Source organism: Eulemur rufifrons, chromosome 7 (genome assembly GCF_041146395.1).
Source record: "Eulemur rufifrons isolate Redbay chromosome 7, OSU_ERuf_1, whole genome shotgun sequence".
Classification (NCBI taxonomy): domain Eukaryota; kingdom Metazoa; phylum Chordata; class Mammalia; order Primates; family Lemuridae; genus Eulemur; species Eulemur rufifrons.
Window position 1 is genome coordinate 16,184,171 of NC_090989.1, and position 17,574 is coordinate 16,201,744.

The 17,574-nt window shown below is 34.4% G+C and overlaps 1 pseudogene; it reads left to right on the forward strand.

Moving 5' to 3' along the window:
- Positions 1-223: 223 nt before the first annotated feature.
- The window catches only part of LOC138385689 (large ribosomal subunit protein eL6 pseudogene), a 137,984-nt pseudogene continuing 120,633 nt past the window's right edge, over positions 224-17,574 (forward strand).

Sequence of the window (17,574 nt, forward strand, 5' to 3'; positions counted from 1 at the left end):
GACTGAGAGATTAGAGAAAATGAAGAGGATTTGATCCAGAATTCAGTGTTTTTGCTTAGTGAGAGAAATCTTAACTGAGATGGTGCAGAAAAGGAGACTCTACCAGTGTAAGGGTGAGTAGAATCAAATGCCTTAATCTATCAGGAACTGTCAAAATGTCAGCATCTCGGAACAGAGTTAAAGAGAGTTACAGATTCTGGAGTCAGCAAGCTGTAAGCGAGAGATGAAGCAGCTGGAAGGCGACGCTGTCCAAAACGATGGCATTCGATTGAAAATAAAAGAGCCTCTGGCTCAACACACAGGCACATTTCAGAAATGGGTAAGTGAAAGAGGGAAAAGAGTCTACAAATACCAGCCTGGGTATAGATGCAATAAATTATTTCTTTATCATTTATAATTGGATAAGCCTCCATTAGTGGGAAGGGAAAGTAAGGAGATAGAAAAAGGAGGAAATCGACCTCTTGATAATAAAATTTCTCTAGCAAGTAAAAGGAGATGAGACCCAGACCCAGATGGGGCTGATTGGAAAGATAAAAGATCTCTCCAAACTTATCATTTAAAATATAAGCAACAATACACCAAAATAAGTATAAGGAAGGGCAATAAGGTTTGCAGAGGTAAGCAATAGAACATGTCATCCACCACCGCACAAGAGTTTTGAATCACAAGAAAATTTATAACATAGAAATCATAGCCTTTATTACATCTAGTATTTACCATACAAAAACCTCTCTAAAATAAATGACATATATTGAAATATGTGTACATATATAATTTTTTTTGAAAAATAAAGTCATAAAAAATATCTTCTATTTATACATTCTTCACTTACATCAATAAATCCTACAAAGTCAAGTTATAAGTGCAGCCAGTTTTTCTCAAACACCAGAAAGCCCTATCTAAATTTTAAAAAGTCAGAACTGGGCAGTGCGATGACTCACACCTCTAATCCTCGCACACTGGGAGGCTAAGGTGGGGGGATCTCTTAAGGTCAAGAGTTCCAGTCCCTATCTCTATTAAAAAGAGAAAAAATTAGCTGAGTGTGCTGGCACAGCTCCTCAGGAGGCTGAGGCAGGAGGATTGATTGCTTGAGCTCAGGAGTTGGAGGTTGCAGTGAGTTATGATAACATCACTGCACTGTAGCCCGGGCGACAGAGTGCAACTCTGTCTCAAAAAAAAAACAAACAAACAAACAAAAAAACTTTAATTTTATAAAGAAAATTGAACATAATTTTTATACTAAAATAATTTTAAATATTCCATATGTACAAAGATATTGAGATTACTAGTGTAGAAAATTAAAATGCTAATGACATTTAAATAACAGATCTTTATAATTAAATAAAGCACTAAAATATGAAGCATTGCAATTTGCAGTTTGTGATACAGTATGTAGGCTAGAATAAGGAATATTGTAAGTATGAAAGAGTAAACTATGAAGAAATTAATATTTTATTTATAAAGGGGGATGTGGACCTATGAAATTTACTTTTCACATCATCTGACTTAGTTTTGCTCTTTCCAAATCATAAAAACATTTGATGATTTTTATTGAAGTAACTGAACTATTTGATAGGATTGTTTATAATTACCACATTGATCGCTTATTTCTTAGCAATGTCTTATTCCCACATAGGTGTATGTTTTCACTACATTTCTGTCAATAAGAATACTGTGACAGCTTCTTAAAAAGCAAGTGGAAAGGAGGACAGAGAAAACTGATTTCATTCCTACTCAGAGCTTGATTTCAAATATGCACACCCCAACTACGTAATTCTGTACACAGAGATCTCATTGTTTATTTTCATAGTTCCTGCTTTATTTAAAATTTTGTTTCTAAAGTTTATGTTTGGCAAGACCAATAATGAAAATAAGCTAGTTTGTATTTTTTTCTTACTCCAAGGTGTGCATGTGTATATGTGTGTGTTTTAATTTCTAGTGGCCTGCCCTGACGTAGGTATCAGTCTTGGAGACATGGCAACCCATGTGAAAGTGTTTATATACAACGGAGTGGAGATCACCCAGGCCCAAATCCTAATTTAAATCACTTTGGCCTGGGTCATGTTAAAAGTGTAGAACTTTTTCAATTTTTCTGCTCCCTCTTTTCTCCTACACACTTGCTCAGAAAAGCATTTAAGTTCAACTCAGGTATATTTATTAATAAAATCTTTCAATTTCAAGTTTTGAAAATCACTGGAAGTAGATCCCATGCCCTTATAAATTTCCACACACAAAAAATTACTTTTGTAAGCTATGTGTCTCTAGATGGTGATGTTATTGTTAGGGAGAAAAAAATGAGAGCATTTGGTAACTATGGCAATAGAGATGTTTCATAAGAAATATGAACTCTTTTTCCTTGAAGAAATCAGATATTTTCCTTGACTGGTACTTAGGGATCCAAGTCTAAAAGAGAAATAGGATTTTTTAAGGCTCACTATTTTAGTATTTTTTTTTTTTTTGGATATTGTTCACCCAGCCACATCTGACAAAATAAAAGATTAAATTCGAGGCTGCAGAAATAAAATTGCCATTGTAATTTGCCAATACCTAGTACATGTTAGGGCAAGCAAATACAGTTGCTTCTCATTTATCTAAAATTTAGCAATAATAATACTCAAAAATTGAATTTCTTTTTTTATCTTTTTTCTCTAAAAATCACTCAAAAAGTAATATTCTGATTACACAGATGTGTTGCAAAATGTTACTTCTGGTGTCAGTTATTACACAATAATACAGTCCAACTTCTAAGTCAATGGTTTTGAACAAATAATTTACTTTTACCACAAAGATTCTGAAACACTGTATGACTATGAATTGGCATCTAAATCAGGCTAGTTTGGGCATCATTTTAGAGTTGAGTGTGCATTGTTGGTTTATGGAGTCTTTGAAAATGGTGACAATAAATAAGATATGCATCTAGAAATCAGCCTATGAAAGGAGACTTCATTGTGAGCTCAACAAACAGGTGAACACAATAAGGTTTCTAGGTGGGTGCAGGGTGATGTCACTTGCAAGGAACGGCTTAAATAGAACAGTAGCATAAAACTCAACTTGATAAGAAGAGGTCAGAGACAGAACAAAAATATTTCATCAAATACAGTAGGGCAACATTTCAAACTTGTGTATGAATAAGAAGGATAGTGAATAAATCCTATCCAGTCTGCAAAAATGGGGACAGTAGAGTGGGTTATTCCAGTAATTTTATGGAATTGCTGTAACTTCTTTAAATATTTGATCTTGTGAACATGTCACAGGATGTGTGAAATACTGAATTCATTAGAATATTTAGTTGGCACAAAACATCCATTTTCTACTCATTTGGGAAAAACTGAATTTTAACATATAAAAGCGTAAATCAATGAATGCATGAGTGTACATACATGTACAGAGACAGACAGACAGAGAGAGAGAGCAGCACAAGCACTCTCTAAGTATTTTTTTTCTTGGAAGAAAGTAAGGAAAAGGTTTGTCTTTATGTCTTTCTCCAATGAAGAGAGATGATGGAACTCCATTTGCTATCATAAGAGCTTTTGTGTAGCATTTTGTTCACAACTGGGAAAAACAAGCAAATAAATAAACATTGAAATATAAAAGTAATGTATGTACCATTCTCTTTAACAGGTAAGCATATATTTTGATGTTTACATTATTTTCTTCTGTGTCTTCTTTATAAGGTGGCTGACTTTCCCCTGCTTAGACAGGAACAGATAGATAATAGATACATAATAGATATATAAGTAGGTAGATAGATGAGTCTTAGTCCATTTTGTGCTGCTGTGGCAGAATACCTTAAGTTGTGTAATTTATAAAGAACTGGGATTTATTTCTTACAATTCTGGAGACTGTGAAGTCCCAGGGCGAGGGTCCTTTCTCTGGTGAGGACTTCCTTGCTGTATCATTCCATGTAGAAGGTAGAAGGACAAGAGAGCATGGACATGTGTGAGGGAGAAATGGAAAGGGGGCAAACTCATACTTTCATTAGGACCGCACTCCCTAGGTAACTAACCCACGCCCAAGATAATGGCACTAATCACCTCTTAAACGCCCTTCCTTTCAACACTGTTGCTTTGGGGATTAAATTTCCAGCACATAAACTTTGGGGGACATATTAAAATCATAGCAGATAGATGGACAGATGCTAGGCAAATTTTCTTCAAGCTATACATAAAACTATACGACTACAATAGTAATTCCTGAGCAAAATGAAACTTTTCCTCTTAATGTCTTACTGGCAATTGGTTAATTGCCAATGCATTTTTTTCATAAGGGAACAATCTTATATATACACATATATACATATATACATACGTAGAGCTGAAATTTTTAACTTTAGTAATGTCTCAGCTATTAATTTTTTCTTTCACAGAATCTTTTTTGGGGGTTTGTATCTAAAATCTTATTGCCAAATCCAAGGTTACCTAAATTTTCTACTAGGTTTACAGCTTTGAATTTAGATCTATGTTCTATTTTGAGTTAATTTTTGTTAAGATATAAGGTTTGTGTCTAAGTTTTATGTGTGTGTACATATGGACATCCAATTGTTGCACCACTATTTATCGCAATGGCTTTTTATCCATTGAATTCCATTTTGCTCCTTTTGTTAAAGATCAGTTGACTATATTTGTTTGTATCTATTTCTGGACTCTCTAGCTCCATTGATCTATACCTCTTTTCTTTAGTCAATACTACACTGACTTGATACAACGTAGCTGTATAGTAAGTCTTGAAATCAGGCAGTACGAGTCCTCTGACTTTTTTTTTTTAAGTATTGTATTGGTTATTTCAGGTCTTTTGCCTTTCCATATAAAGTTTAGATAGCAGTTTATTGATATCTACAAAAGAACTTTCTAGGTTTTGATATGGGTTTCATTGAGTCTATACATCAAATAGGGAAGAATAAACATCTTAACAATAGTTAATCTTCTAACACATAAATATTGATACTTAACTATTTATTAAGATCTTTGATTTCTTCATCAGAGTTTTCTAGATTTTCACATATGTATCCTTTACATATTTTGTTAGATTTACACCTAAGTTTGTATTTTGTGTGTGTGTGCTAGTGTAAATGGTATTTTTGCAGCACTATTCACAATAGCCAAGATGTGGAATCAACCAAGGTGTATAACAACAGATGAATGGATAAAGAAAATGTGGTATATATACAAGATGGAATAGTATTCAGCCACAAAAAATGAAATCCTCTCATTCACAGAAACATGTATGGAACTGGAGGATATCATGTTAAGTGAAATAAGCCAGGAACAGAAAGTTAAACAGAAAGTTAAGCACGTTCTCACTAATATGTGGAAGCTAAGAAAAAGTCAATCTCATAGAATTAAAAAGTATAACAGAGGATTTAGAGGCTGTGAAGAATTGGGAGAAGGGAGAGCTAGGGAGATATTTGTTAAAATATACAAAATCACAGCTAGATAGGAGGAATAAAATTCTATACCACAGTAAGATGACTATAGTAAACAATAATATATAGTTTCAAATACAGAAAAGGAATATATTGAATGTTCCCAACACAAAGAAATAATAAATATTTCAGATGATGGATTGCTAGTTACCCTGACCTTATCACTATACATTATATGTATCAAAACATCACCATGTACTCCATGAATATGGACTATTATTTGTCAGTTAAAAAAACAAAATTAAATTGAATTAAGAAAGAAAAAAGAATTTCAGGTGCTTCTAATTGCTTACTGCAAAGCATGACTTTTATAATAAGCAATTAACTTTATATATTGACCTTTTATTCTGAGATATTGTTGTACTTACTATTAGATCCAGAAGGTTTCTTGTTGTCATAGATTCTTTGGGATTTGTTACATAGACAATTATATCATCTGAGAACAGTTTTATTTCTTCCTTTTCAATATGCATTTTATATTCTTTTCTTGTCTTATTGCACCAGCTAAGACTTCCAGTATGATGTTGAATAGGAATGATGAGAAAGGTCATCTTTATTTTATTTCTAATCTTAGGAGAAATATGTTCCAGTCTCTCAGCATTAAATATGGTGACATCTATAGAATTTTTATAGTTGTTCTTCATCAAATATTGGGAACTTCTTTCCTTTCTAGTTTGCTAAGAGTTTTTATTATGAATAGATGTTAGATTTTATTACATGCCTTTTCTGTATCCATTGCTATGATTATCTGATTTTCTTCATTAATCTGTAATGTGGTAGACAGCACTGCCCTTTGGATATGGAACAGTCTTGCACACCTAGAGTAAGTCCCAGTGGATCATGCTGTAGAATTATTTTTTCTTTTTGTTTGATTTTATTTAGTAATGTTTTGTTGTGAAATTTTGCATGTATGTTCATAAAAAACTTTCATCTGTTGCTGTAATTTTTAGTTTTCCTTTCTATAATGGCTTTATCTAATTTTAGTATTAGGGTAATCTTGGATTCATGGAATGAGTTAGGAAACTTTCTTTCCTTTTCTACTTCCTGAAAGAGATTGTGGACAATTTGCATAATTTCTACCTAAACGTTTGTTTAATTCACCAGTGAAAGCATCTTGGCCTTGAGCTTTCTTTCTTATTTGGGAAGTTAGTAAGTATTGATTGAGATAGTTCATTGTATGTGTCAACTTGACTGGATCACAGGATCCGATGTTGAAATATTATTTCTCCTATAGCCAGCATTCATGAATCTAAGAATTAAGGGGTCGGAATGGGAGTGAAAACCCTGCCTACTACTTGCAATGAGCAATTAGAAGCAATTAGGCATGTCTGTGAGAGTATAGTTATGCAAGAGATCGGCATTTTAATCAGTAGACTGAGTAAACTTAATTGCCCTCAGTGTGGGTGATTATCATCTAATTCAGTGGGAGCCTGACTAGAACAAAAAGGCAGAGGATGGGAAAAATCAATCTCTTTCTCTGTCCCTGCCTGACTGCTGGAGCTGAGACACCTATCCTCCACTATCTTTGGTGCTCCCGATTCTAACATTGGCTCTTTGACTTTCTGGCCATCAAACTGCATCACTGGGTCTCTAGCTTGCAGAGGGCAGATTCTACTGGTTTTGTTTCTCTGACGAACTCTGAATAGTACAGATATTGCTATTGGGAATGGTTTTACAAGAACAGAATTTTAAGAATGTGTTCCTTGAATTGATTATATTATTTCTGGGATTGGCTTTCTAATCTGATTGGATTTAAAAATGCTAATGACTCTATTTACAGTAGTAAAGAGCACAGTAATTGTTCGTGACATAATCTAGTAATGGACATACACAAAATATCTGCATTGAATACTCCACATCAGCCACTTACAAGAAGCAAAGAGCTGAGTAACTGTTTAGATGATCATTTTGAAATTTTTTTTTCTTGGAAAACTAACAAATGTAACAAAGTTGATTGATTGTTCCTAATGTCACAGGACACAGTAATGAAAGAAAAAGATGAGCTCAGGAATTCAAATTCCCAGCTCAAGCATGATATAAGTGACCAGACGACTTATTGTCATCTGGAAGTAACGTTTATCTCCTATAGCCACATGATTGAGATTGCTGAAAATTAAATGCAGAATCTCATCTGTGACTTGTTGAATTACAACATAAATTGAACTTTAATCATCCCAAGGCACCTACAGTTAAAGTAAAGACATTTATTAGGAGAGAGTGAGGAGAAGTTTTCCAGAAGGCTGTGCATGCCCAGCATCAGCATCTGATATATGGTATTGTTTCTCCTATGGCCAGCATTCATGAACCTAAGAATTAAGGGGTAGGAACAGGAGTGAAAATGCTCACTACTGCTTCTAGTAGCCCACTAGCAAAATATTTGCTTCCTGTTCCTATCTTATACTGTGCCTACCTAGAGGCCTTAATCTCAAAGGCAGGAACATTTCTGCTAGGAGATACAATAATGATTCCCCTGAAATGTAAGTTAAGACTGCCATCTGGCCACTTTGGACTCCTTATGCCTGTCAATCAATAGGCAAAGAAGGGAGTTACAGTACTGACTGGGGTAATTGATCCTGATAGCAAGGGAAAATTGGACTTCTACTCCATCATGGAGGTAAAGAAGAATGTGTCTAGAACACAGGCAATCCCTTAGGGTGTCTCTTAGTATCCCCCAGCCCTGTAATTAAGGTCAATAGAAAAATACAGCACAATGCAGGCAAGATTACTAATGACCCATACCCTTCAAGGATGAAGGTAGCAACCCCACCAGGTAAACAACCACTATGAGATGAGGTGTTTTCTGAAGAAAAAGGGAGTACATACTGGATAGTGGAATATGATAGTTATAAACACCACGACTATGAGATGAGTTACAGAAATGAGGATCATAATTATCATGAGTATTTACTCCTTATTTTGTTAATACATTTGTATGTGTATGTGTGTGTGTATATATATATATATGTGTGTGTGTGTGTGTGTGTTATTTCCACTCTCATTCCTTTGTCATGTAACACAAGACATATTGACTTAATGTGATAGTATTTAAGTATTTATAATTTATCATTATATTACTTAAGTTACAGGATATCAAGAAGAAAAGTAAGTATCTCTTATGGACTTCACCTATCCTTTTGGGGATGGAGTTAGTGTGGCTTCACTTGTATGCAAAATAATTATATAATATTAGGTGGAATGATGACCTTGTTATTGTCTTTATTTGGAGATTAAGTATGGTTTAAGGAGATGCATATATGGGCCAAGTTGACAATGGTTGGACTTGTGGAAGTTAATTTTGTCAACTTGATTGGATCAAAGAATGCCCAGATATCTGGTTAAACATTACCTCTGGGTGTGTCTGCAAAAATTAAAAAAAAAAAAAATTTTCAGAATATTATGGGGGTGCAAAGGTTTAGGTTACATATATTGCCTTTGCACCCCCTCCTGAGTCAGATCTATAAGCGTGCCCATCCCCCAGACAGTGTACCTTTTATGGATGAGATTAACATTTTAATTAGTAGACTGAGTATTGCCTTTTCCAATGTGGGTGGGAACCATTCAATCATTTGAGGATTGAATAGAACAAAAATATGGAGGAAGGCAGATTTCCCTCTCTTTCTGCCTGAAAACTTGAGCTAGACATGAATCTTTTCTGCACTTGGCACTTCTGTTTCTCAGGCCTTCACCTTCAGACTGGAATCTGCACCACAGGTTCTCTGGTTCTCAGGCCTTTGAACTAAAACACTAGCCTTATGGTCTCCATCTTGGAGAGAGCAGATCACGGGACTTCTCAGGCTTTATAATCCCATGAGCCAATACCTTATAAAACATATCTTTATAACTATCCATCTTTCTATCCTATTGATTCTTTTTTATTTTCTTTCTCTGGAGAATTATGACTAATAAATAGATTCAATTCATTTAATAGATATATCCCTGTTCAGATGATGTGTTTCTTCTTGTTTGAGTTTGGTAGGTTTGTATATTTTAGGAATTGTTCTATTTGATCTCAATTATCAAATATTTGACTGTAGAGTTGTTCATAGTGTCCCTTTAATATCCTTTTAATACCCATATGCTCAGTAGTGATGACCCTTCTTTCATTTCTAACATTGGTTATTTGCTTTTCTGTTTGCCATGCTATTGCAAATATGCAAAATACTACAATAAAAATAAAGACAAGTACAAAGCACAAAAAAGAATGAAGAAGTCCTTCTAAAACACAATACTGAAAAGAATAAGAAAATTTTCATAAAAGATTCATCCTATGGAAAAATTTAAAGGGAATGTAATTTTCAATGAGAGAAGACACTAAATATGAGAACTATGAATGAGCTGAACAGAGAGCTTGTAAAATTAAGTGAACAGAGAACCAAAATTATACCATTACAGACCTAATTACATTAGACAGTGTGGGAAATAAAATTAGTAACAGAGAAAGCTTTGAGGTAGGAGTCTCAGTGAAATGAGGGGGAAAGGACACATAAAGTAATCAGAAATAAATTATTATTTATGGTATATAGGATATGTGGATCCAAAATAAAGATAAATGATGTACCTGCAATGAAAACATAATAAGTATAATTTTAAAAATAGTATATAATAGTAGAAATATTTCTGAAATTTAAAATAATACCCATAGATCGAAAGGCATACTGTTCTCAAGAGATTCATTAGAAGAACCAATTTTATGACATTCTGGTAAAGTGATTGAATTTCAAGGATAAAGAAAGAATTCATCAGGTATCCAAGAACTTACAAAGGGGATAAATCTGGCTAGGCTCAAATGCCTCCATGGAAAAATAAAGTGCCAGAAGATAATAGAAAAATATTTACAAAATTCTAAGGGAACAAGTATGTCTCAAGAATATTATAACAAGGTAAGTTGTTATCCAAGTACAAAATGGCAATACTGGCATACTGAATCATGCAAAAGCTCAAAGAATATGTCATTCTTCATCCTGTCTTAGAATGAAACTATGTAAGAGACAGACGAAGAAACCATTGTAAAAGAACCAGAATGGTGAACAAGTCCATGCACATATAAAAGAAAGAGTAAATACTTATGATAAATATTTCATAGAACATTATCAATCAAATCTTCAATAAAATGGAATATTTTAAAAAGAATAAATTCAGTTACTAAGTTTTAGATTAGTATTCTATACTACAGTTTGTAAGTTTTTCTACTGAATAGGTGATATTATTACAGAACTGTAAAATAACTCTATTGTTTGTTATAAATACAGTAATTCCTTATAATCTGAAGGAAGACAAATTTAGTATAAGCAATATCTTATTCTATGAAATATAGAAAGTCAGTGGAGTTCACTGGAGCACCTTGGTTTTCAGGAGAAATCTATTTATAAATAACTACTCTGATACTAAGATTCTAAGGTTCTAAGATGGTTTAGAAAAAGACAAAAACAAAGCCCTTAAAAATAATTAAAGCTACGTGGCAAGCCTCCTGCCCACATGGCTAAGCATTAATTCAGTAGATATTTATTTGGAGTTCAAAAATGCAAAGTCTTATGCTAGGCATTTTGACATTCTGTGCGCTTTGTAAGTCTGAAATTCACATCGGACTATAGGATTTCCACATAAATGGCTTCAATCCAAGCAACTTGTTTATTAATAGTTTCTTAAAAGTAGCACAGTTACCATGTGCTGTCAAATTCCCATGAAGTCTAAAATCTCTTTTTGGTGTAGTGGTTTAGCCAAATATCACAGAAGAGGTGGGACTTGAGTTGCCCTTGGACGCATTGTTGGAGTTTGAAGAGGCAGAGGTGAGAGTGAAGGGCATTATAAATTTGGAAACAGCTTACATAAGAGGCGCAATGGAAGAAAAACTAAGCCCATTTAAGTGCAAGAGTGAGGGGTTCATAAAAGAAGTAGTAGAATATAATAGTGGAAAGGTATAATTAGGTCCAATAGTCAAAAGTCTTGAGTGCCTTTTAAATAATTTGGACTTTTTAGAGTGGGCAGCGTAGTCATTGCAGATCTGTGTGTGTCTTAGGATGAAGGAATGATCAGTGTTTTGGGAAGATTAATTTACTGGCAATGGATGAGGATGAAAAATAAATGACTTGATTACTAAATTCAGAGTGTGAATGTGACAGTTTCTCTGAAGAGAATTGTCTAACACAATATACTGGGTTTCCTGTGGAAGAAACAGAGACTTGCCTTTTCATTTTCTTTTTGAGGTACGTGGCTGTTTAAATTATATCGTTTAGTTTTTATTTTATTGTCTAATTTTCATCAAATTTTAATTTATTGTCTAAAATGCAGTATTTTTCTTTTCTGCTTTTCCCCATTTCTTTTACAACTCAAAAGTCCTTTTCCATTCTAGGTTTATTGAGCATTCACTTATATTTTTCTATTTTTTCTGATGATTTCTAATTATGCTTAGTTATCTGATTGTCATAAATATATTTTGTTAAATGGTTTTAAATGAGGATATATTTTTAAAGTTATTGTAACATACTTAGTGTATATGCCTACCTTTCCCTATATAGTGGTCATCTATCTTTTTTATTCATTACAATTTTTTATTTAAGAAGATCATATTTCCAGGACATGTCTTTTTTCCAACTGTCTCAGTATCTCCTTTGTGTACCCACCTTACTTCCCAACTGTTAAATAAAATTTATGAAAAGCCATTGATTTGGACGGAGTGCCTGCATTGGACCTCAAACTGGAGTCACCGCTGCTAAAGTTCCACGTTTCCAAACTGGCTCCAAACTACGTAATTTATCTAACTTTGTGAGAAACCAGGTAAGAGATATAAATAAATTGCCAAACAAGCTAATTTTATCCAACATGACAAGGAAGTCCCTCTGCTTTAGCCTTACAAGGGAAGTAACCTGTTATAACCTAATGTTAACTAATTGCTATTTGTATGATGCTGTTGTTTTGTACCAGCTCATGCTACTTTGTAAAAACCAATTGTTCTGCCCTGCCCAATGGGGCACATTTTCTACATCTTTACATGAGATGATGCTCAATTCATGAATTGCTAAGAAAACTCAACTAAATCTTTAAACATTTAGTTGAAATTTAATTTATTAATACAACCATGCACTGGATTGTGCTTTCTGGTTCACTTGCCTGTGTCCTTAAATACCTTCTTACTTACAGCAGAAATAATCCCTCCCAAGAGTTTATCAGAAAATAGATTCTTAGTCCATACCCTGAACAGTTGAATTTAAATATGACACTATTATGGAAAACAACGTGGAGGTTTTTCAAAAGACTAAAAATAGAACTAGTACATAATCCAGAAATCTCACTACTGGGTGTTTTCCAAAGGAAAGAAAATCAGTATATCTAAGGGATATCTTCACCTCCATATTTATTGAAGCACTATTCACAAAAATAGCTAAGATATGGAATCAACCTGAATGTCCATCAACAGATGAATGGATAAAGAAAATATGGTATATATACACAGTGGAATATTACTCAGCCATAAAAAGAATGAAATCCTGTCATTTGTGGCAATGTGGATGAGCCTGGAGCACATTATGTTAAGTGAAATAAGTTGGGCGCAGAAAGATAAATACCACATATCTTCACTCATATATGGGAGCTAAGAAAATGTTTTAGCTCATGGAAGCAAAGAGTAGAACTGTGGTTATTTGAGCCTGGGAAGTATAGAGAGGAGGGGAGGATAGGAAGAGATTTGTTAACAGATACAAAATTATAGATAGATTGGAGGAATGGGTTCTGGTGTTCTGCAGCACGGCACAGTGAATGTGGCTAACTATACTTTATTGTACATTGTTTAAAAGCTAGAAGAAAGGATTTTGAATGTTCATAATGCAAAGAAGTGGGTGAAGTGGCTCACACTTATAATTCCAGCTACTTGGGAAGCTGAAGTGTGAGGGGTTCACTTGAGCCCAAGAATTCAAAGGTTGCAGTGAGCTACAGTCATGCCATTGCACTCCAGCCTGGGTGACAAAGTGAGACTCTGTCTCTTAAAAAAAAAATAAAAAGAAATAAAGAAATGATAAATGCTTGAGGTCTTAGATAAGCTAATTACCCTGTTTGATCATTATATATTGTGTGTATACATACTGAAATATCACTGCATTTCATAACTATTCACAATTTAAAAATCCCCCAATTATTTGAGTGAATATAAAAATTTGAGAAGCACTGCTTTACTAGACTATAGATCTTTGAAAGCAGAGATTGTTTACCTTGTTGATAATCATATTATCAGTCCCTGGGACAATGTCTGGCATGTAGCAGTTGTTCAATAAATATTTGAATAAATAAATAAATGTGCTGATGCCTTAGTGTTTTGATAATATGGATAAAAACATATTTGTGCATTATTGTTTAGGAACGTAAGTGAACCCAATTTTGAGGAGTCATATGAAAGTTTATAAATGCTTATAGGGCTGGTGAAAAATGGTGTGGATTTTGACTTGTCTTCATCTTTTTGAAATTTCATATAACATGACACCTGGTCATTTCTTTTTGCCACAGCACCGAATTCAACCTGACCACATGTGAAAGTTGGGAATAAGACTTTCATTTTGCCCAAAACATGAAGAACTATGGAAACTTAACTTTCTTACTGTGCCTGTACCTTATTTTTTATTGTTTTAATAATATGTTTTATTTAACCCCACTTATTTTCTTTTTTTTTTTTTTTTTTAAGCTTCTTTTTTTTTTTTTTTTATTAATTTTTTTTTTTTAATTTTACAGAATCAAAGAGTCTAACAGTATATCTTGTTAGATACAGTATGTCCTCATAATGTATACATTATTTCTTGTACAATGATATGAAATAATATGGGAAATATTCATGATAAATTATTAAGTGAACAGTGCAAGTTAAAAACAATAGTTTCATATTTTTTCCCTACCCCCCCTTTCCCGAGTCAGCACCTTCAAGTGTTACCACTCCCCAAACGGTGCGCAATGCACTCATTGTGTAGGCATACCCCCATCCCCTCCCCCACCCCCCACTTCAGTCTGATGTCCAATTGGTGTCATTTCCAGATTTGTATTTAGGTGATGATCAAGGAAACCAATTTTCTGGTGAGTACATGTGATGCTTGTTTTTCCATTCTTGAGATACTTCACTTAATATAATGGGTTCCAACTCTCTCCAGGAGAACCATAGAGATGTTGTATCTTCATCATTCCTTATAGCTGAGTAGTATTCCATGGTACACATATACCACAGTTTACTAATCCAATCATGTATTGATGGTCATTTGGGTTGTTTCCACATCTTTGCTATTGTGAATTGTGCTGCTATAAACATTTGGGTACACATGCCTTTGTTACAGAATGACCTTTTTTCCTTTGGGTATATGCCCAGTAATGGGATTGCTGGGTCAAATGGCAGGTCTACTTGAATCTGATTAAGATACCTCCATAATGCTTTCCACAGAGGTTGCACTAGTTTGCAGTCCCACCAGCAGTGTATGAGTGTTCCTGTCTCTCCACACCCACGCCAACATGTGTTGTTTTGGGTTTTTTTGATAAAGGCCATTCTCACTGGGGTTAAGTGATATCTCATTGTGGTTTTGATTTGCATTTCCCTGATGATTAGAGATGTTGAACACTTTTTCATATGTTTGTCAGCCATTTTTATATCTTCTTTTGAAAAATTTCTATTCATGTCCTTTGCCCACTTTTTGATAGGGTTGCTTGATTTTTTCTTGCTGATTTTCCTGAGTTCTAAATAGATTCTTGTTATCAGTCCTTTATCTGATGTGTAGTATGCAAAAATTTTTTCCCATTCTGTAGGTGGTCTGTTTATTCTCTGGACTGTTTCTTTGGCTGTGCAGAAGCTTTTTAATTTCATCATGTCCCATTCATTTATTTTTGTTGCTGCTGTGATTGCCTTGGGGGTCTTCTTCATAAATTCTTTGCCTAGGCCAATGTCTGTAAGAGTCTTTCCTACATTTTCTTCTAGAATTCTGATTGTATCACGCCTAAGGTTTAAGTCTGTTATCCACCGTGATTTGATTTTTGTGAGAGGTGAAAGCTGTAGGTCCTGTTTCAGTCTTCTACAAGTGGCTAACCAATTCTCCCAGCACCATTTGTTGAATAGGGATTCTTGTCCCCAGAGTATATTCTTTCCCACTTTGTCGAAAATTAGGTGACTATATGAGGATGGTTCTATATTTGGATTTTCTGTTGTGTTCCACTGGTCTGTGTCCCTGCACTTGTGCCAATACCAGGCTGTTTTAAGAACCACGGCCTTGTAGTATAGTTTGAGGTCTGGCAAATTAATACCTCCCATTTTGTTTTTGTTGCTTAAAATTGCTTTTGCTATACGTAACCCCACTTATTTTCACCGTCTATTTTTGATGAGGCATTCTTTGTCTGTAATCTCATAGTCATTGCTCTTCTGTCCCACTTACAGAGCCTGCTCATCTGACTGTCCCACTGTAATGTTATCTTCTCAAGGGTAGCAGCATTTTCTAATTATTTTTGAAACTTCACCCCCAGATTATCCACTTATTGATTTATTTCATTCTAACTAGAAAAGGAAAACCATTCATTTTTTAAAGATCATAAAGATATTCATCAATAACTTTAATTTTCCCATGCCTTAGTCTGTTAGTGCTGCTATAGCAAACTAGCTGAGACAGGATAATTTGTAATTACCAGTGGAAAAACAGAAACTTATTTCTTCTGGTTCTAGAGACTGGGAAGTCCCAGATCGAGGCAGGAGTAGAACTGGTGTCTGGGGAAGGTCGCTCTCTGCTTCCAAGAGGGAGCCTTGTTGCTCCAGAGGGAAGGGCACAGTGTCCTCACATACAGAAGGAATGGAAGGGAACAAACCTACTCCCTCAAGTCCTTTTATAAGATCTCTAATCCCATCCATGAGGCTCTGCCTCATGACTTAGTCATCTTCTAAATGCCCCACCTCGTACTATCACATTGGCCTTGAGTTTCAACATGTGAATTTCGGGGGACACATTCAGATCCTAGCACCTAATTTGGTCATTATTCTAATATTGACCACAAAGTTTGATTACTCAGCTTTCTCACTATACAGAAGACATCAACTCCTACCACATTTATCTTACTGTTAAGATTATTGCAAGAATAATAAAACTGTATACACAACTGTTCTGTATATAGAACTTAAACACTAATAAAGATTTTTCACATATTTTGTCACTTGTTCCCCAAAACAACTTAACATATCATTATTATGGTTATCCCCTAACATATGCAAAAACAGAGATTGGAACATCTAAATAACAACTAAGTTATGGAGCTGAAACTAAATTCTGAATTTCAGACTGAATAAATTTTGAAGCATTTCTGTTGCATAATGAAGTAAGCCATATGGTGCCTAAACTGGAAGTGTGAATGATTCCTTCATGGAGGGAATTCTAAAAACAACATAAATATAGAAGAAAACAGCACCTGATTACCTTGGAAATTTTAGTATGTGTTGCAAAACAATGGCAAATAATATACTTTAATATAAATCACCAACTTATTAAGAAATGCACTTTGATTGAATACTGAGTTTTCTTATGTGAGCTTCATTATTCCTATAGAGTGTGAATAGTGTACAAGCAACAAGAGACAGGCAGATAAATTTAATGTTAGCTTTATTTGAAGAATCAGCTGGAAAGATGAACTGTTCTCATGTTTAGATATCTGGCAAAATTCCAAACAAGCTCACTATTTGTTAGGTAAGTAGGTATAAAGTCAATGTGGCGGTAGGTTTGGGTGCGGCACATGTATTTCAGAGATTCAAAGATGCTGTCAATTTTACAACTTATTGATTTCATATTAAATTTGGAGAGAACACCACTTCATTGAATGCATGCCTAAATTTTCAGATGTATTCCATTTTCAGAGCAATCTCACAAAAAAGGAAATACGTAAGATTATTCTCCGACAGGCATGAAGGTCACCAAGCCAACCAGGAGTACATTTGCTCTTTGCAAAGAATCTTCTGCCCATTTGTCCATTTCAGTGTATAATTTAGACAGCACAGCCAGTGCTCAATAAAGGCATCAATTACAATCACCACCATGGCTACACAAACTGATTCCTTATGTGGAAAAATAATCCTCAAATGGTTGATAAAAAATTAAACATCTTAGTTCCCATGTTATTTCTCTGCAACCTAAAGTAGATTTAGTCAGGCCCTGGTTAAT